The sequence below is a fragment of the Urocitellus parryii genome, chromosome 6, assembly GCF_045843805.1.
Source record: "Urocitellus parryii isolate mUroPar1 chromosome 6, mUroPar1.hap1, whole genome shotgun sequence".
Classification (NCBI taxonomy): Eukaryota; Metazoa; Chordata; class Mammalia; order Rodentia; family Sciuridae; genus Urocitellus; species Urocitellus parryii.
Window position 1 is genome coordinate 15,107,485 of NC_135536.1, and position 22,977 is coordinate 15,130,461.

The 22,977-nt window shown below is 38.3% G+C and overlaps 1 protein-coding gene across 1 annotated transcript in view; it reads left to right on the forward strand.

Annotated features, from left to right (window-relative positions):
- Positions 1-22,977, forward strand: part of Efcab11 (EF-hand calcium binding domain 11) — a 165,159-nt gene that overhangs the window by 25,443 nt on the left and 116,739 nt on the right. The window lies entirely within an intron of this gene.

Here is a 22,977-nt window from a genome sequence, read left to right on the forward strand (position 1 = left end):
CCAAATCTTTACATCCATCCACCCTTTGATTTACCATTTGCTTCATAAGTTTTCAGTTTTTATGGAAAACTTTTACTTGTGCAGATTTTTCACTTTGGGACATTTCCATGTCATAGCGCCATGTTGTGATGCAGGAAGGAAGCCTGTATTTAGGTATGGGTCCATCCACAGCCTGAGGATGGCCTTAAGGTGGGTAGAGTGCTGCTCACCTGGCAGATGCTTGAAACATTGTTGGTAGTGGCAGGAAAGGAGCAGGAAGGAGGCAGAACTCCATATATTTATGTGTCAAGCAAAATACCAAAACTTTATTTCTGTTTACCAGGGACACTGGTGGTCTCCTATGGTCTGTATTTGTCAAATGCAGATTATGCATGGTTCTTGACTTGTTGGAAGAAAAGCTAGAAGTGCCTAGTGATGGCCTCCTCATTGATTTGCTTTCTAATCTGCTGACAGAGATTGTAGTTTACACTAACCTGGTAAAGTCAATTTAAATATTCTATTATGTAGTTCTTAAAAACTAATTCTGACTAAATGGACGAGTAGCTCAAAAGCAGTTCCTATTAGGAAACTGCAGATTGAAGGTTATGTTAATGAGGAAGCACCTGTGGATGTGAGGAGATGGCAGAACTGTCTGTGCTCCGACACCTAGCATGAGTGCTTCATCAGGCCATCACCAGGTGTATTAATAAGGGTTCAGCATACCAATGAGAGACAGAAAACCCTAAATACTAGAAGCTCAAAGAGATGTAAGTATATTTCTCTCACACATAAATATAGGCAACTCAAGCCTGAGTAATAACAACATATGAAGGACCTAGGTCCCCCTTCTCGTTGCTCTGGCTGCCCTAATAATGCCTGTCTTCTCCTTCTTGCTTCAAGATGGTTGCTTAAGTTACAGCCATCAAATCTGAATTCTAGGTAGTTAGAAGGAAAGGAGGCAGGAGAGCTGCCCCTTCTTCTAAGGCTATATTTTGTTCCTACTTACATCCCAGGACTTACAATGTACATTCAAGGCTGTATGTGTAAGGGAGAAAGGAGGAGGGCCTTGGAAAATGTGAGGTTTGCTCTGGAAAGTTATAGGCCCATTCACAGGTTCTGATACTGAGGAAGAGGGAGAGAGAATGGATACTGGGAGACATCTGGCAGATATTCCCATTTGGGATGAAAGCAATTTAATGGAATCTGTCCAGAAGCCAGCCCTACTCAGTAGAAATAATGAAGCAGGTTATTTGAATAAGGATTTGCACTCATTATCATTAACAGTGACATATATGAAATGCATTGGCTGCCGCACTCACAAACAAGCTATTGAATGAGCTATTGAAGAACAAAGACATTAAAGCCAGATGCATACACAGTACCAAAGGATAATATTACTTAGTTGGTTGTGTGCAAATAAGTTCTTTAAAGTATGCTAGTACCTTTTTATACACTTTGTAATGAGATGGGTAATGAATACCAATATTTCTCCCACACAGAGGTGGTTTTTAATAAGAGGGACTAAAAATTGTTGCCCATTTTCCTTTTGCAGAAAGACAAGTTGTCCAAACTAGGTGGCCTTGATGTGCTAAATGGTTTTAGTAGATGCTATCTTGCAGAGACTTTTTGAAAAATATACTTAAATATAGCCCTTCAAGGTAGAAGCAGTGTTTTGACAATAAGTGAGAAAATAACTGCTTCTGGAAGAAACCTGTTACAAGGAGAGCATTTTTTGAAAGTAGATGTTTGTAAATGTGATTTTATTTTTAAAAATAATGTGTCACCTATTATAACTCTTCACATCTACATGTTTGCTAATATGTAGATGGAATATCTACATATTAGATATGGAAATGGAATATCCTAACTGGCTTTTAAAAAAAACTTGCAAAATATCAATGGCTTTAGGACATAATTTTTTTTAAATACAAGAATTCAAAAGGTTAATAAGTTTTCAAGAGCAACAAACTGATATAAAATTGATATCAGAAAATATATTAGCTAAATTTCAGTTAGCAATAACAAAATAGTAATAATTAAAAATTGAAAACCTCTAAACCTTTGCCTTAGCAGAGGATAGAATTAAAAACTGAGGGTATTAGGGCCCCGATGACTTTTTCTCATTAGTTCTACATAATTTTATGAGGTATCTTTAACAGTTGTTAAAATCATGTATCAAAACAAATTGAACTTAAAATTGCTCAATCACAAAGGATTAACCAATATGTTCTGAAATAATAAATTAGCTTAAATCACATTATTCTTGTTAAATATTATTAATAATTTCTAGTGACAGCAAAAAGTTATTTGTCATTACTAAATAAAAGACATCTTTATAAAATTCTTGAGAAATCTATATTTTGAGCTACACATAATGTATTAATCTAGTAGCACATATACATATAATCTATAACTACATATACTGTACAAATCTTGTACTACTTCTTGAGAGTTGTGTGCTCAAGACATTTTGCAGAGACCACTATATACCAGCAAAATAAAGCATTTTAGTTGATTGAACATGCTCTATTTAAACTCTCAGTTATATTTGAAAATTATATTGCTATCATAATCCCTCAACCAGAATAAATGATGAATATAAAAAGTATTAAATGAAGTTGGGAATTCAAAAAGGAGAGAGAAATAGTTCCCCTTTGTGTAAATTAAAGCAGGCCACAGAAACAGATGTCTAATATACACATATACACTCCCCTGCCCTGTTTCAGTGATGTATACAGTTTTCCAGAATAAGAAAATAAAAATCAGCTGCTGAGGCTATTAAGATGCAAAACTTTATAATGTTTCTAAAGCTAGACTCACTTTTTGAGAAGCCAGAGTAGCTTTTGATGGAGCTCACCACCCAGGCCCATAATTACCCAGAATAAAAGCTTGATATCTGAAAAGCACCATAAGAAAAAAAAAAAAAAAGAAGAAGAGTGAAAATTTTTTATTAGACCAGAGTTCTCTGTGGTTTGAGTGACTAGAGAAATAAATCTTCATACCATTTGAGTCAGTGACTGCCATGTTCTCTTCAAAGAAATTGCTAAAGATCAAGATTGGTCTTTTTCAAGAGTACTTGCCCATATTGCATTTTAATTTAGTAGACCAAACCAAACCACAACAATAAAACCAATCAACCAAACAAGCAAATAAACATCAAAACAAATAACTGAAGAGAGAAACTTGGAAAATAGAGAGATTCCAAATAAATAAGCTTATGCTCCACTCAAGGCTTAGAAAAAGAAGTCTAAACTAATTCAAAAGCCAGCAGAAGACAGGAAATAATTAACATCAGAGTAAAAATCAATGAAATTGAGAATAAGAAAATAATACACAGGATCATGCAATGAAGAATTGGCTCTTTGAAAAGATTAATAAATTTTTTAGCTAAACTAACCAAAAGAAAGAGAAAAATCAATGAGAGGTGAAAAAGGAGATATTACCACAGAACCTTCTGAAATCCAGCAGATTATCAGATCCTATTTTAAAAATTTTACTTTACTACACTGAAAAATCTAAAGACATTGACAAATTTCTAGACATATATGACCTGCTCAATGAATCAGGAAGATATAAAAAATCTAAACAGACCAATGTCAAGTAATGAAATTGAAACATCAGTTAAAAGCCTTCCAAAAAAGAAAAGCCAATGATCAGATGGATTCTCAGCTGATTTCTAGAAGATCATTAAGAAGAACTAACACTAGTCTTTCTCAAAGTATTCCATGAAATTGAAAGAGGGGGAAATTCCCAAATACATTTTGTGAAGCCAGTATAACCCTGGTACCAAAACCAGACAAAGATGTATCAAGGAAAGAAAATTATATGCCAATATCCCTGATGAAAATCCTTAATAAAAATTAGCAAAACACATTTTAAAAAGACATCAAAAGATAATATACCATGATCAAATGGGCTCTTCATTACAGGGATGCAAGTTTGGTTCAACATAATGTAACTCACCACTTAAACAGAATTAACAACAAGAATTACATGATTATCTCAATAGATACAGAAAAGGCTTTTGATCAAATTTGGCACCATTCATGTTACAAAAAAGAAGCTAGGGATGGAAGGAACTTGCTTTTTATGACAAACCCAAAGCCAACATCATACTGAATGGAGAAAAACTAAAAAAAACTAAAAAAAAAAAAAAAAACTAAAAGCATTTCCTCTAAAATCAGGAACAAGACAAGGCTGTTTACTCTTTTTACCACTTCTATTCAATATAGTTCTTGGAACATTAGCCAGAGTGATCAGGCAAGAAGAGGAAATCAGAGGGATACAAGTAGGAAAAGAAGAAGTCAAACTGCCTCTGTTTGCCAATGACATGAACCTATCTAAAAGCCCCCAAAAAACTCCACCAGAAGAATTCTAGAGTTTCTAGAGATTATAAATTGTTGAGGGCCACAGCCGAGTGGAGATGACATTTTGCATGGCATTTTGCCAGAAGGGAATGGTTGAGAGGTAAGGCCAGTGAGCCATTGAGATGATGATGGTTATGTTAAGCTTTGTATTCAATTGTATATAGACCTTTACTGTAGGGCGGCTCTTGCTGCCTCAGACGCCCTGGAGTTCCCGAGTTCTCGAGGGGGTCCAAGAGAATTAGTGGAGCCCGGTGGAGAGCTGGGAGAGTTCCCCGGAAGTGTGCGTGGAGTGCTGGTGGAGTTCGGGCAATACAGTTTCCTGTTTGAACATACAAGTGCTTTGTGGCAGCTCGGTTATTTGTGCCCAGCCAGACTGCGGCAATTAATGAGTTCAGCAATGTAGCAGGATACAAGATCAACACCCATAAATTAATAGCTTTCCTATACTCCAACAGTTAATTCATCCGAGGGATAAATCAGGAAAACCATTCCATTTGCAGTAATGCCATTTTTTTTTTTAATTGAAAAACTTGGGAATTAATCTAACCAAGGAGGTAAAATAGCTCTACAATGAAAATTATAGAACGCTTGAAGAAAGAAATTGAGAAGACCTTAGATGGAAAGACATCCCATGTTCTTGGCTAGGCAGAATTAATATTGTCAAAATGGCCATACTACCAAAAGCAATATGTAGATTCAATGCAAGTAACTTCAAAATACCAATGACATTCTTCATAGAATTAGAAAAAAAATAATTCTTAAAGTCATTTGGAAGAATAAGAAAACCAAAAGGGCAGAAAAGTGAAATAGGAAGTATAACAATATCTGATGTGTAATTATTCTACAGAGCTATAGTAACAAAAACAGCATGGTGTTGGTATCAAAACAGACATGAAGACTAGTGGAACAGAAGACACAGAGGAAAATTCCCATACCTACAACCTTCTGATACTTGACAAAGTACCATAAATATATTTTGGAGAAAAGACAGCCTTTTAACAAATGGTGCTTGGACAACTAGATAGCTTTTATGTAGAAAATGAAACTAGACTCCAAAAAGAAAGGGTGGGGGAGACTCTATCTCTCCCCCTGCACAAAACTCAAAATGGATCAAAGGCTTTGGAATTATACCAGAAAGCTTGCAAGTGCTATAAGAAAACATAGGGTAAACCATCATATAGGTGCTGGCACAAATTTCCTTAAGAATACCCCCAGAGTGCAAGAAATAAAAACCAAGAATCAATAAGTGGGATGCCATCAAACTAAAAAACTTCTGCAAAGCAAAAGAAATGATTAAGAGAGTGGAAGAAAATCTTTGCCAGCTACTCCTGATAGGGGATTAATATCCACAATATATAGAGAACTCAAAAACCTTAACACTAAAAAAAGATCAATAAATGGAAAGCATTATGGAGATTCCTCAAAAAACTAGAGTTGGAATCACTGTATTACCCAGCTACCCTACTCCTTAATATTTTCCTAAAATATCTAAAATTGATTAATTAGTGATATAGGTCTTTAAAAATTTTTTTTAAATTCTTTTTATTTATATATGACAGAAGAATGCATTTGACATATCAAACATACATGGAGTATAACTTCCCACCCGCCAAAAAATCTAGAATTTGCATATTATAAAGATAAAGCTACCTCAATGTTTACAGCAGCACAATTCATAATAGTTAAATTATGGAGTCAACCCAGGTGTCCATCAGTAGATAAATGGATTAAGAAATTGTGGTGTGTGTGTGTGTGTGTGTGTGTGTGTGTGTGTGTTGGGGGGGTAGTTGAGTTCTACTCAGCTATAAAAAAGAGTGAGACTATGGCATTTGCTGGTAAATGATGGAAATAGAGAATATCATGCTAAGTAAAATAAGCCCAACTCAGAAACTCAAAGATGGAATGTTTTCTTCATTTGTGAAAGCTGGAATAAATTAAAGGAAACGGAAGGGAAGGATAGGCTAATAAGATAAAGGGAAGATCAGTGATGTAGAGGAGGGAGATGGGGAGGCAGAATAGAGGGATGGGAAAGGGCAGGCAAGGCAGGATGAGTTTTTAAAAAACTAAACCACAGGGAGTTTCACCTGTATATAAGTAAAAAAAAAAACACATTCAAATATAAATAAATGAGCAAAAGGAAGTCTAGTAGAGAAAGGAGAAGGGGGGGATGGAAGGGAGGATGAGAGGGGAAAAGTGAGGAGGAATTGGGGGGATTGTGATCAGAAATCAAATTCCATGCATGTGTAACCATAATACTCTTAATAAAAATAATATAATAAATGACTTTACATCCAAAAGGAAAGGGTGGGGGAGACTTGAATATAAGGCATCAAAGAGTCATTTCACTTTATAACATGATAGCAACATTGGCATATCCATTCCTTCTAAAAGTGTTGCAAGCATGCCGCAGGCTGCCCGGACCCGGGTCGAGCGAGCTGGCTGAGCCCCGTTCCTGCCGCTCGCCGATCACTGCCTGCGGCACCCCTGCTGAGCGATCCCCTGCTGAGCTATCAGTGCACGCCGGCTTGCAATCTTACAGCCCGGTTGGGCACAAAAACACAAGCCAGTCAAACTGAGACAAAGTTTTATTTAGAGAGAGGCCATATGCGTCCCCTAACAAGTGGGTCCACACGTGTGTGTCTACCTGAGCCGGGGGGGTTTCCACTTCCCCCGGAACACCCTCCTACCATCCTTTTCCAACCAATGGGAACTCTCCCATTACAAGAGTGACATGAGTAACCTGAGTCCTGAAATTGGGCCCAGCTGGACAGCATGAGTCCAATTACCATATGAATGTGAATTGCTGGCTGGCAGTCAATAAAATCCAAAGGTGCCTGTATCAATATTTTTGCTGTGGCTCCTAACATCTGCCCCCTACTGTTTAAATAAACAACAGGCAAATGTGGCTAGGGACCGTGCCTGTTAGGTATGTCCAATTCACATATGGTTCTTACCCGTCATGGGAAAACTGACCTTATTGCGTCAGTCTCCTGGCTTAGGTTGATACCACTGTAACCGAATCATACCCGTCACTGACTACCGGTCCAGTATATAGCCATACCTGTGTAATAGGCCTATGCACCAGTGGGGGGGTGAGGTTCTTGCCTCACCTCTGTTGGCCCCCAAATTTAACCTTGGTGCCAGTGGGGGGGTGAGGTTCTTGCCTCACCTCTGTTGGCCCCCAAAATCAGACCATCACTAGCAGAAGGGAGAAAGACGCAGAATTGCCACGACACCAAGCCAATTGACGGCTCCTTTGGAAACACTGGTGACACATCGGCTAAGATATTTAGCACTACCAGTTCGCTGTATCAACAAATAGAACACAATGCATACAGGTGATACATAGTCCAGACAAGTTGTGTAAGCAGTTCAAAGTGGAGGAGTCTATCAATATGTCCATTTCCTCCCAAGGTAAATTAAGTCCTTGATTGAGCAGTTCAAATTGGAGGAGTCTATCAATATGTCCATTTCCTCCCAAAGTAAATTAAGTCCTTGATTGAGCAGTCTTATTGAGTTATTTTGATTGATGTATCAATTTGTACAGTTTATAGTGATAGCTATCATAAAAGTTGTAGTTTGGTCTTAGTCTTCACCGGCACTGGGATGGAGATGGGAATTATGGCCATGTTGCTAAAGAGACATTATCCTGAACAGAATTATGAAATATAATGAAAAGGAAAGGTGAAAGTAAACAAACATATCTGTTAACCACCTTTAAAAACAAAATTTAATAACAGCTGTTTACCTAAAGTAAATTAAACCATATAAGTCACGTGACTAAAATTTTTTTTTTTTTTGAATACTTGTATCTATATATACATGAGCGCTCCTTATAAATGAAATATGGACATACACACATACAGACATACAACACAAAACAGCATACATAACATAGAACATATAAGACAATAGTAAATAAAGGCCTTGTAGCTATAGCTAGGTGAAATCTCCATTGCAATGTTTAAAAACTTTACAGTTAAAAAAAATAAATAAATAAAACACAGTCAAAAAAATAAAACTGATCAGAAAAACATTAACCTAGGTTTGTATGAGCTTAAAAAATAAGGTAAAATAAAATAAAATAAAATAAAATAGAACTTTATGATGTGGGAAAAATGCAAATAATAAAATAGATATTGAAAAAGGCACCGTGGTAAATCACTGTTGCAGATGCAAGAATAGCCAGGCTGGAACTCTGGATATCAGCTGTTATGGATTTGAGTCAAATCATCTTCTTTTTCTGTAGAAATTGTTTTAGTTAATCTCTCTGGAATCCAAATTGGTTGCTGTTCCTCCTGTGGAAAAACACAGACGGAGCCCCGACTCCAGACTATTACTGGGTCCGGACCTTTCCATTGTCCTGTTAGAATATCTTTCCAAAGTACCTTAGGCTTATGTACATTTTTCGGATACATATGTCTTTCCGCAGCACTAAGTCCTGATGAATCCAAATTTAGAAAGTTTAGAGTAAAAAGGGTTATTTTAAGTTTATCTTTGGGGGATATATACCCCTTACTAATTCCCTCCCTTTGCTTTAATAAGTACATTTTTATAGTTTGATGAGCTCTTTCAACTATGCCTTGTCCCTGTGGGTTGTATGGGATTCCTGTTATATGAGTAATGCCAAATGATGAGCAAAATTGTTTAAAAGACTTGGAGATGTAACCAGGACCGTTATCGGTTTTTAACTGTTTAGGAACACCCACAGTGGCAAAATTTTGTAAGCAATGAGCTATAACATCTTTAGTTTTTTCTCCGGGATGAAGGGAGCCCATCAAAAATCCAGAAGAAGTATCAACTGTAACATGTAAATATTTTAATTTTCCAAATTCTGGCAAGTGTGTGACGTCCATCTGCCAAATATGGTTAGGTATCAGTCCTCTAGGATTGACTCCAAGATTAACTTGTGGCAAAAATGTCACACAATTTTGACATTGTTTTATTATATGTCTGGCTTGTTCTTTAGTTATTTTAAAACGTTTTTGTAAAGTATTAGCATTGACATGGAACCTTTTATGAAAATTTATAGCTTCTTCTATTGTGGAGAAAATATGTATGTCATGTGTAGATTTATCTGCTAGTTCATTACCCAAACTAAGGGCTCCAGGCAATCCTGTATGTGCTCTGATATGTCCTATAAAGAATGGATCCTTTCTATCCCAGATTAGACTTTGTATAGCAGAAAACAAAGAGAAAACAGTAGAGGAAGGAGAAATCCTACCAGCATCTTCAAGAGATACGATAGCATTAACTACATACTGACTATCAGAAAATAAATTAAATGTAGAATCTTTGAACATCATAAAAGCTTGCAATACTGCATTGAGCTCTACCTTTTGAGCTGATTGTTTGGGTACTAAAAATGTAAAAGTTTGATCAGGAGTAACTACTGCTGCTGTACCATTATTTGACCCATCAGTGAATATATTTGGAGCATTTATGATAGGGGTTTTTCTTGTCATTTTTGGAAAAACTACAGGATGCTTAGACCAAAAGGACAACAAAGGATTAGATGGCAAGTGATTATCAAATGCAACACTAGATTTACACATGATTATTGCCCAAGTATTTAACTCATTAGCTAACTCATCAATTTGATCCATAGTATATGGAGTAATAATTTTATTGGGAGAAATCCCAAACACTCCTTTTGCTGCCTTTATTCCTTTGAGTATTAATTGCCCTACAGCCTCAGGATATCTAGTAAGAATAGTATTAGGAGAATAAGACAAATGTATCCATAATAATGGACCTTCTTGCCAAAATACCCCTGTAGGAATATTTTTTGTCGGTAGTACAATAAATAATAAAGGCAAACTTATATCAATTCTATCCAAATGCATATTTTCCATATATGTTTCAATGATTTTTAATGTCTTTCTAGCTTCAGGCGTTAACATGCGGGGTGAATTTGGATCTGATGGACCTTTTAAAATATCAAATAAAGGTCCTAATTCTCCTGTTGGTATGCCTAGATAAGGCCTTATCCAATTTATATCTCCCAATAACTTTTGAAAGTCATTAAGTGATTTGAGTTGATCTACTCGTATTTGAATTTTTGGTGGACGGACCATGGTTGAGGATAATAGAACTCCTAAATAATTAATTGGAAGATTTAATTGTACTTTATCTATTGCTATCTCTAGATTATAATTTTTTAATAAGTTTGTAAGCGTGGCATAACATTCTAGCAATGTGTTTTTATCTTTATGTGCCATTAACACATCATCCATATAGTGAAATATCTGTAGTTCAGGGTTTTGAATTCTAAGTGGCTGGATTGCTTTATCAACATAAATTTGGCACAAAGTTGGGCTGTTAGCCATCCCTTGAGGGAGTACTTTCCATTCATATCTCTGATCAGGACCTTCATGATTCAGTGCAGGGATAGTAAATGCAAAATGTGGACTATCCTCGGGGTGAATTGGAATTGAGAAGAAACAATCTTTAATATCTATAGCTAGAACATGCCACGTTTTTGGTAAAGCAGACAGTTGGGGAATCCCTGATTGAGCAGGTCCCATAATAACCATCTCATTATTAATGGCTCTTAAATCTTGTAATAATCTCCATTTACCAGATTTCTTTTTAATAACAAAAATGGGAGTATTATGGGGAGATACGGAAGGTTGTATATGTCCTTCCGCTAATTGCTGTTTGACCAGATCATGGGCTACTTGTATCTTTTCTTTAGTTAGGGGCCACTGAGGAACCCACACTGGTCTTTCTGATTTCCAAGTAATTTTGATTGTCTCAGTGGCCCTTTTTGAAAACCCAATCCATGTTTATCTATCTCTTGATCTACTTGAATTGGTGCTGTTATATCTTGTTCTTGATCTTTTAATCTCTTTTCTTTTCTAAAGCCTTGTTTTGCCCTAGTAGTGGGCGCGTTAGGATTGACGTTATTTGTTAATGTCAATCCTAATTGATCTAGGACGTCTCGTCCCCATAAATTTATGGGGAGATGGTCCAATACATAGGGCTGTATAGTTCCTTCACATCCTTCAGGATCCCTCCAATCTAATACCATTGCACTTCTATGGGGATTAGTTGCCACTCCTAGGCCTCTAAGTGTTTGGGTCGCTTGCTGTAATGGCCAATGCTTAGGCCATTCCTGGCGAGATATGATGCTGAGGTCAGCGCCTGTGTCCAGCAGTCCATTAAAATCATGCCCTTGAATATTTAATTTTAGCATAGGGCGAGAATCTAAATTTAAAGATAGCATAGCCCAATCTACACCTGTGGAGCCTAATCCCTTGGAACCTCTTTCTACATTACAACTGGAAAATTTATCATGTAGGCTTGGTATTATTAATAGCTGTGCTATTCTATCTCCTGATGAAATTACTGATATACCTCTTGGAGAACTAGCTATGATTTTTATTTCACCCTCATAATCGGGATCAATTACCCCAGGACTTATCATAAGTCCTTTAAGTGTAGAAGAACTGCGTCCTAATAATAAGCCTACTGTTCCCTGGGGAAGAGGTCCTTTTACTCCTGTGGGAATGATTTGAACTCCCATCTCTGGAGTTAATACTGCTCTGGCAGAGGCACAGATGTCCAACCCTGCGCTCCCTCTAGTCTGTCTGATGAGGGATCTGATGGATAATGCGTCCTGGGCACCACCTTGATGGTGCTGCTGGGTTCCTCCATTGCCCCGTATATTTGTGGTTTTGGGCCCCGGGGCATTGGGCCCTCCAATTCGTTTTTTGACAACGGGGCCTGATGCCTTTCTCCACGATATCGTGGGTAGACACTTGGTCTTTGTCCATTTTTTGATAACGGAATACCCTCTATGGTGGTTTGAGAATGGCATTCATTAGCCCAATGTCTCCCTCTATGGCATCGTGGGCAAATACCCGGGATTCTACTCTTTTGATACCTAGCTTTGTTAAACCCTCCTCCTATGGGGCAATTTCTTTTAAAATGCCCTTCTTGATTGCAATTATAGCATGTTTTTGGCTTGGTACTTAAAGCCTGTTTTACTTCAGCTGCCATGACTTGTCCTTGTTCATTAATGTCTCTACATAATTTAATATATGTGTTTAAATCTTCCTGTTTCCATGGTCTAATGACCTCTTTGCAGCAACGATTTGCTTGATCGTAAGCCAGCTGTTTTATAAATGGCATTGCCTGTTCTGTATTTTCAAATGTCTCAGAGGCTGCTTCAATAAGTCTAGCTACAAAGTCAGCATAGGGCTCATTAACTCCTTGTATTATCTTAGACAGTTGACCTTGAAAATCCCCTTGTCCCTTCAAAGTTTTCCATGCCTTAATTGCATTTATAGCGATCTGAGCGTATACGCCAGGATCATATCTGAGCTGTTGCATCTGTTCTTGAAATTCCTCTTTTCCCAGTAACATTTTGAGGTCTCGTTCAGGGTAACCTGCTTCTGCATTTCGCCTAGCTGTCTCCTTGCAAAATTCCTCATTGGCAATTTTCCATAATAAATACTGTCCTCTATTTAGCACAGAATTACACACGTTAGCCCAATCTGCTGGTGTTAAGTTCCAGCCGGTAATAGATTCAACCATACTGACTGTGAAGGGAGCGGCCGGGCCGTAGGCTGCTACAGCTTCCTTTAATTGTTTTATTATTTTGAAATCTAAGGCACGGTAAACTCGTTCTTTTTCTTCTCCCTGCTCAATTACAGGGCATGCTAGTTTTGGGGGTCCCGCCTCAGGATTCCGTTCATCATCTATGGAGGCAGGTAAAGCTGTTGGTTGAACTATGCCCTCTGGTGGTGGAACGGAGTTAGTAGCAGCCTCCCTATCTGACGACCGTTTTTTCCCTGAGCTTGCCTTGTTCAAATTTTCTTCTATCTGACTAGCTTGAGAGACCTTTTGTTTTGCTTGACCTAATATGTTTTCTGCCATGGCTTGGACCTCTAACAATTTACTTAACAGTTTTTCGGTTTGTTTTTTACTAGATTCTAATCTACTATAAAGGTAACGTAACCCAATAAGATAGGATAGAAGAAAGCCAAAACAGAATGAAACAGAAACGGAGAGGAGGAAAATGATTATGTCAATTTTCTCTCTCTCAGGGCCGAATAACTTCAAACCTTGAGTCAGCCATTTATTCCAACTCGTCTGGAAAAATTGTAAGGCTAGAGAGCCTGAAATAAGAGCAGAATAAATCAAAACAGAAATACCCATTCTGTCGCCTTTCCTTAGGGGCGAGTAATATTACTCACCTTTAAGTTTTGGGCGTTCCCAGTACAGGGCCACCAAAATGCCGCAGGCTGCCCGGACCCGGGTCGAGCGAGCTGGCTGAGCCCCGTTCCTGCCGCTCGCCGATCACTGCCTGCGGCACCCCTGCTGAGCGATCCCCTGCTGAGCTATCAGTGCACGCCGGCTTGCAATCTTACAGCCCGGTTGGGCACAAAAACACAAGCCAGTCAAACTGAGACAAAGTTTTATTTAGAGAGAGGCCATGTGCGTCCCCTAACAAGTGGGTCCACACGTGTGTGTCTACCTGAGCCGGGGGGGTTTCCACTTCCCCCGGAACACCCTCCTACCATCCTTTTCCAACCAATGGGAACTCTCCCATTACAAGAGTGACATGAGTAACCTGAGTCCTGAAATTGGGCCCAGCTGGACAGCATGAGTCCAATTACCATATGAATGTGAATTGCTGGCTGGCAGTCAATAAAATCCAAAGGTGCCTGTATCAATATTTTTGCTGTGGCTCCTAACACAAGCACTTATTATTTTTTAACTGTTTGGGTGATGTTTACTTTAGTGATTTTATCATAAATAAGAGCAATGTGATTTTTATATATAAACACATATATTGTTGGGATTCATAACATTCACCTTCTGTTCTGCAATCGTCTCTTCCTTTGTTGTCATCTTACTTCTGCAGTTAAATGAATTCAAAGCTACCTCCACACCTCCTGCCATTGCTGTTGCTTAGCTGAAGTTAATCCTTTCTTAGGGTCCTAAGACCTGTATTCCCTGTTGTCTTTCATATTCAAAGATAGTTATTTGGGCCATTGTACTTAAATAAAATTATATAACGTATCAGAGCAGACTTTTTGGAGTCACCTTCTTTTTCTTTGGAATGCTGATTTATTCTTATGTTGGATTTATGCTTATGTTTTAATTTTTAATCTCTATTTTTAATTGCTTGCTTTGCTCACCATGTCTTCTACTCTGATTCTGCAATGCCTGTTCTCCTTTGTGCTGTGCCCAATGTGGCGCCCCTGCCCTGGTTTTGGTTTAATTTTTTCTTAGATTTCTTTTTGAGCAGTATTTGCTAATGTTTCATGTGCTTTTGTTAATTTGCTGTATCATGTTATTTTATGGTGTCTCTTCCAAGCCTTTCTATATCTATTTCTAGCTATTATTTTATAGAGGCATTTGCTTTATAAAAATGATCTCTTAAGATTTTATTTTTAGTAGGTCATTCTTAGGGCATGCTAATTATAACTGCCCATACAAATGAATGAGAGCAAATTTTTTTACTTAAGGAAAGATTGTGAGGGCCAAATTACTTTCTTGAATCAAAGGACAGCTCACGGAAAAATCAAAACCAAAAATTGGTAAACTTCATCTCTAAAGATATCATAAAATTTAACATTTGGATTTCAAAATTTGAGACTCCTTTCAGTGTTTGAAACTTTTAACTTTGCTTTCCTCATATAGCTGGTAGTCATGATGAACACATGTGGGTAAAATAGCTGAAATAGTACCAATGATTGTATTTCATTATTATCCTGGAGTTTTTAATGAATTCTTTTCTTGAAGGTCTTTTTTTCCTTCTACTCATTAAAAATGGCAAAAGTACAGAGATGTAAGAGCTGAATGCACTGTTGGTGCGGTGGAAGTCCTATCAGTAGGCTGTTTCTAGCACCCAGATTAAAACAAGAAATATCTTTCCTCTTTAACACCAATAGAACTTGTTGAAAACTTTGTGGTGCTTTTTTAAATTATTATTATTGTTCAAATAATCTTCATCGATTCTAATAGCTAAGTTAGAACTCTTCATCTTGGCTGTGCAACACCTTGTCCCTGTTCCAACATCTGGTTCCTTTTCAGACTTGTCTTTCTTTAGTCCCAAATTCCCATTTTCCCTTGGCATAATCCTTACTCCTTTGATTGTGCGACGTGCGTTTATATTTCATTCATTTCTCTTGCCTGGCAGCGACTCCCTAATCCCTAACTATACAAATTGGGACTTTCTTTTAAGGTCCTACTCCATAAAACCCTTTTTTTCCCTTTCTACTTTGAACAGCCTTGTCTCCTTTTTCTAAATTTTGATAGTATTTATTGCTACAAATTACTTTAGTCAGTTACTTGATAAATACAAATGCAGTATTTGTGACTGTCTCCATAAAATGCTACAAGTCCTCTGAATTTATAGGTTTATCTCCACTGTCCTTGGCATGTTGCTTTATGCATTATAATAAATAAGTAATTGTTGGTCCATTGTCACTTATTCTAAATGCCCAGTGATAGTAAAATTCTCAAGGTTTTCTTCATGGCTTAATTTATTTCTTATAACTAGGAAAGAGTACTTTAAAATGCAACCAGGGCTGGGGATGTGGCTCAGCGGTAGCGCGCTCGCCTGTCATGCGTGCGGCCCGGGTTCGATCCTCAGCACCACATACCAACAAAGATGTTGTGTCTGCCGAGAACTAAAAAATAAATATTAAAAATTCTCTCTCTCTCTCACTCTCTCTTAAAAAAAAAAAAAAAATGCAACCAGGAATGTCCACATGTAGCTTCCTAATCTATTGTCTCTTTCTGTATGTGATTTTCATGAATTAATCTCTGATGGCCTCGCTTGGCATTATTTGGGGGAAATTTTAGTTTATGGTTTAGCCTTAGCTGTCATCAGGGAGCTGGCTTAATGTTCTTTTTTGACTTTGCCATCAGCACCCTGTATATGTCTGGCCTGTGTTTTTCTCTGCATGGGTATGTTGACTTCTACTTGCCTAGAGGCCTTCTCCATCTATTGTAAGCACAGATATTTGTATATTCCCACCACCTGTCAGTTGGCAAAAAGCACTGCAAAGCTTCTTCTGCTTCCCAGGCATGAAATGAAATGTGGATGTGCAGAAGGCCCCATGGCCTGACCCAGCAGCCAGGATTCTGAGTGCACAGGCAGATTGCCACAGACTAATGTACAGTGAAAATACGGAGGCATCAAAGTGCTCTCCAATCACATATGGGACATTTAAAGTTATACCCTGATATTTTTGGTGTAAGAATTCCCCTTTTCATATTACATGTTGGAAAGTCGAAGTATATAAAAGAACATCTAACTCTCCTTTTTGGAGTACTAAATATTAGTTGAAAATAGAAGCATGATGACTTGTTGAGTAATAAATAATCAATGTCAGAGTTTAGTGAGGGTTAGGGGCTTAAGAATGCAATTGTAAAAAGGAGTGATGGATACTCTTGGCAGAAAAGTTGTATCAAATAACTGACTAAAATAATTTGTAGCAATAAATACTATCAAAATTTAGATTATGGCCAGTCTATTGGAAAGGATTGTTATGAGCTGGGTAAAATGAACTAATAGGCATTCTTGTACACTGAATGTAAGTCTTACAGAACCAGCAGGCCTAAAGGAAGGGATAGCACTTATTTTTCTAAATCATTTACATCTCTTTTGAAATGTCATTCCTCACTGTGTTCTTTAGCTTCCCATAATTCCTTTCTGTAAGCAACCAATTTGTTGCATATGTTTAATAAGAGAAAGTTTCCCAGTTATTTTGTGTATCAGAATGAGTCTGAGTGTGGCCATGGGGCCTCAGTAAGGTCACAGTTGTATAGTGAATACCTAATTTGGTGAATATGATTATTGATCTGTAAGGGTCTTCATGCTTCTGTATATAGGAAAATGTAAAAGATTTGAGATGGGGGCTGGGGTTGTAGCTCAGTGGTAGAGCACATGCCTAGCATGTGTGAGGCACTGGGTTCAATTCTCAGCCCCACATATAAATAAAATAAAGGTACATTGACAACTAAAAAAAGATTTGATATTTTATCTCATTCTTCATAGCACATGTAGCAGTCATCAGCTGTATCCACTTTGTGAGTGTCATGGCTAGAAAAATAGACTTCTTGAGCTTCTATTTTTTATTACTATGATTTATTATTAGGTACTAGGGATTTAACCTAGAGGAACTTAGCCACTGAGCCACAACCCCAACCCTTTTTATTTTTTATTTTGAGACATGGTTTCACTTAAGTTGCTGAGGCTGGCTTTGAATTTGATATTCTCCTGCCTCAGTCTCCCGCCCGAGTGGCTGGGATTACCGGCATGCACTACCACTTCTAGTTTTCACTTCATGAAATTTTGTGTCTTCTGTACAAAGTAATGCTTTAATTTTTATTTAAATTCTTTTGGTTCAGCATTTTATGGTGAGAGATTCTCCTTTCCAATTATCCTCTTATGTTTACTACATGGGGATTATGAATGTGTATAAGCTTTTCAAGATGACCTCATAATTTTCTCTTTGTGGGACCCTTAGGGACTTTCACATGTAATATAGTGAATAAAGCTTTCTTTTAAAAATCAGCTATAAAATTGTAATTGTTTGGGTGGGGCTTGTGGCTCAGTGGTAGAGCACTTGTCTTGCGTGCGTGGGTACTGGGTTCCCTCCTTAGCACCACATAAATAAATAAAACAAAGGTATTATGTCCATCTATAACTAAAAAAATTTTTTTAAATTATAAATGTTGGAGGTGATGGATATGCCAATTACTTGATCTGGTCATTACATATTGTACTTATACATATGTTGAAATACCACACTATACCCCGTCAACACGTACAATTATTAGGTGTCATTAAAAAATTTTAAAAATGAAAGTCCAGCTATATAAATAATTATGTGCTAATTATTTCCAGGAAGTGCCAGTTTTTCAGAGGGTTCTTAAGTGATTTTGCACCATAGACAAAAATTATTCCTTTGTAATTGAGGATAGTCCTTTTACCAGCATGAACTTTAGACCTGGTGACACGGGACTTAAAGCTTAGGAACTGGATCAAGAAGCAAGTAGAGAAGAGTGATCACTTCACTACATAGATTTTCGAATAGAATGTGTTATTTTGATTTACTTCATTTCATCAAGGATCCGTTACTTGATATGAAGGAATATTTCACCCCTCCCACATTTAGGATATGCAGATTTTGTAGTCTCCTCTTAGGTTAGACCTACCCCGATGCAAATTCTACTTATCTTTCAAGGCCCAGCAATTTAAGATATTTCTTATCTTGAAAGTTGCCCCTATCCTATACCCTACCTTCCATCCTTCAAAAAGAAAATTGTCTCTACCTTTTGCTCTAAACTCCTAAGCTGTCATGAATATCTTTGTTGATGCAATTACGTGTCCGTCTGTATTCATATACCATCTCCTGCGTGCGTGATTAGGAGCAGTGGAGGCTTCACCTCGCAGCCCCTGCAGCTCCTGGTGGTTTTGTACTACATTGTCTACGTTCCATGTCAATGAATGGCTTATGTAGCCAACAGGCGTTGTACTATGGTTGGTTTTGTTTTCGTTTGCTCCACTCCCCCAACGGCACGCTGGTGCCACGGAAGGGTCACAGAGTCCAGTTGAGTCCCCAGCTGGGAAGCAGGGGACTCAAGCACTAGTCCCAGCTCTGCCACTGACCGGTCTTCCACAAGTCACTGAGCCTCTCTGAATACAGTCTTCTCATCCCGGAAGTGAGGGTGCTGTGTTATGTGATCTGGCAGGCGTCTTCCAGCTCTGAAATTCACTGGCGGGGTTATTTATCATGGAGAGTGGCATGGCAGACTCCTTTATTTTCTCTGTATACCACAGATATTATTCAGAAGCCACCACAGCATGAATACAGATGTGGTCTGTCAGTGTGACAAAGACTGTTCTCAGGAGGAAATTACTGGGTTTGACAGCCATCCAACCCTGGGTTTAGTTTTTGAGATGTCACTATAACAAGTGTTATGGCCACCATATCCAATTCCTCATCTACATATGTGGTTGAATATGCTGTTCTTGCTGTAATAGCACGAGGGCTATTTTTCTTTTAATTCAACTGTCAAATAAGAAACTGCTGCCATGGTTTCTCTCTATGACCAAATGTTGCTAACCCTTTCAGTCATCCTTGAAGTTATTAATAGCCTCACATCATGAATGTATTCATGCCATTTTCCTTTATAGAAAAAGGAATCAATTTCTTGTGTTTTTTTCCTTTGTAGTAGATAGTAAACTTCTGGGTGGAAATCTTAATAATATTGTATGCTATATTTATAAAGTAAGAGAAATTTGTGTTTGCTAAAAGATCTTTATATTTCCTGAGATATTTAAAATAATATCATTTAAAAATGGCCTGGGAAAATAGGCTCAGAATTAAGAACTACATTAACATTATTGTCCTCCTTATAGAGAGCCTAAAATAAGGACCAAACATTTTCCAGTACTCCCTTTTCATCTGTGACATCTGTGTCACAGGAGTTTGCTGCCTTAAGGCTAGACATCCTGTCTACCCACCTCCTACTCAGCCAGTCTCCTCCCTCAGGCTCCCGCGGAGAGGTTCACCCTTGTCACACAGAGTCCTCCAAAGACCAGCAGCATCAGCGTCAGGGAGCTTGTCAATGCCTAATCTCAGCCCCACTCCAAAGATCCTGAATCAGATGTGTTTACTTTTATATGATTTCTGGGTGATTCATATGCACATTAAAGTTTGAAAATCACTAGTCTACCCTTCTAGTTAAATTTAGGATAATGAGGGTAAATTATCATTACATTTTAATGTTACTTCTGACTTCAATAGCTGCTCATTGCCTGCCATAGAACATCTACATTTCTTTGCCTGAAATACAAGGTGCTATAGACAGAAACTGGTGAGCCTTTTTCAAAAGTTGCTGGCATGCCCAGGTCACACATTAGACCCACCATTTGGTGCGCTTGCCCTATACCCATCCTCTCATTTCTCTTCCACATTTTTGTTTGTGCCAGGTTCACTGCTTTCTCTCTTCCTCCTCCCTCGCTCCATCCCATCTAATGGGTATCCATTCCTTCATTGAACACTTCTGTGAAGCCCTTCCTTATTGTTCCGTCTCACACAATATCTTCCCTCTTTCTTAGGACTGCCGTAGTGCTTGCCACACTAACATAGTCAATGGTGTAACCATGACATGAGCCGTAACCACCATTTCCTGAGGTTCCACTCTGTACCAGATGCCATGCAGCATAGACCCTCACAGGAGCCTGTGTGTTAGACTGTCTGTTCCCATTTCACAGATGAGGAAAAAAAGTTGGAGCAGTCAAAGGATTTGCTCCAGGCCACCAGCGGGTTAGGAATGCAACCAAGATTCAGACTCAGGTAGGCTGGCTTTTTGCCCTGTGCTTCCAATCTCTGCTCTATTCCTTTCTCACTTCTTTTAACAATACACAGGGTAGGAACCATGTGTTTGTATCCCTACCATGCCTGCCATAAACATGAGGAAGCCACACGTATTCACCTTGATAAACTGGTTGCATAATTCTGTAGGTTTTCTCTGTTCATGTGAATGGCTTTGGTTTGGAGTGTTATCCTTGAGATTTCATTTGATTACCTGCAACATAAACAAAAGGAACTGTTTATGAAAATATACAAGAGGCTGCTGATGCAGCATTTTAGCCCCTGGAGCTGTAGCAGGCATTGTGGGGCAGGCTGCGTGGACAGGAATGCACGCGGCATGCTTCTTGTCTAGAGAATATATCACAGTGCCAAATTATTTGCCAAACAAATTGTGGAAGCAAAAAATATTTAAAATTGATGAGTGGAGTTTTATTTTATTTTTAACTGGAATGAGGATGCTAAACTAAATTCGTATTTTTTGTTCTAAGGTAGATTATACTTTCGCTTACTTCGAGGCCTTTTAATCCGTTGCTGAGTTTCAGCACTGGTTTATCGGTTTCACCCTCCACGCTCTTTGCTCCTCTGCCCTCCTTGCGTATAACCTGCTGCTAGAGAAAATCAGGCAGAGTAGTCACTAAACCCTCTCGGCCTACTGAGATTCTTGAGTTCCTGCTCTTTCCCCTGCTTCTGCCCTCCCACCCCTTGAACCTACTGGTGACTCTGGTTCACCCAGTTCCTAAGCCAACCCTGGAGACCCAGGACAGGTGCTAATACTAATAACTTTTGCTTTCCCCCCTTCTCTCCCGCTTGCCACTCACTTCCACCCTCCTCTCACCTGTGAAACTCAGACCCGGTCAGTATCAGAACTGGTCTCACTCGGTTCCTCTTAGCTGCTAAGCCCCAGGAAAGCTGATACCACTTTCCCCTCCTTAGCCTCCCATTCTTTGCCAAGGCCTTCACCCTTTTCCGACCCCGAGGGCGGGGACTAAGCTGGTAAGTGGGCTCTGGTACTTGGACCTGCTCTCTGCCAGTCTGAGACCTGAAGCTTCCTTACGACCACTGGCCTTCCTTCTGCAGCAGCCTAACTCTTGCCCCAAACGCTCTTTACCCATCCTACAGCCGATCAGTGCTCTGAACTCTGCTCTCCACCTTCCTGAAGCCTCTTGCTAAATTCAAGCCAAACTGGAGTTAATTCTCAGTTATTTTATCTTTTGGTCAAAGAAAAACAGTCCTAGGAGAATCATAGTCAACAGGAGACTGACAAATTATCCAAAAATTTTATTTGATAGTAATCATGTTGCAGATCCCTGTCAGTGGTCCAGTGTTTTGTCTTGTGGTGTAGGAACACACTGCCTCATAATAATGGGGAACAGACTGAGCTTGCAGTTAAAGTGTCTGCACTCCCATGTTCAGTGCAGCATCATTCACAGTCACCAGGACATGGAAGCAACCCAAGTGTCCATCGATGAATAAATGGATAAGAAATGATTGTGTGTGTGTGTTCGAGCGCACATGCAGTATGATGGGATATCATTCAACTTTGAAAAAGAAGGAAATCCTGTCATGTGGAGGATCTTGGAGGACATTATACTAAGGGAAACAAGCCAGACAAAGAAAGACAAATACTGTATTATATTAGTTACTTGTAAAATCTACAACAGTCAAAACTCAGAGAAACAGAGTGGTTGCTAGTGGCAGGAAAGTGGGGGGAGAAAGGTATTGGTCAAAAGGACAAACTTTTGTTATAAGATGAATGAATTCTAGAGATCTAATGTATAGCAAGGTAACTATAGCTAATAACATTGCATTATATGCTTGAAACTTGCTAAAACAAACACAAATGAATTCTGTCAATTGATGAAATTGTTAATTAATTCAGTAGTGGAAATTGTTACACAAGGTATATTTCTATCAAAACACCATGTTGTATAATTTGAATATGTACCGTTTTTCAGTTTCTTAGTCATGTTCAAAAATAGTCTTAACAAATTTAGCATTAAATATCATTCAAGAATCCTATTAAAGGATATATTTAGAAACAAAAATAAATAAAAGTTACAAAATGCTTTCCTTAACCCAATCTTACCATTAATGTTCCTCATAATCCACTCGTGTCTTCAGATAGAAACCTTTGTATTGGAGATGGGACATGGGGACTCTCACTCAAAGAGAAGAAGGGACAGTAGAAATCTCACTCTAATTTGTTCCTTGCAGGAATTTAACTGTGTTTTGTTGGAGTCATTGATGAATACACGAATGAATGAATGAATGAATGAGGCAAA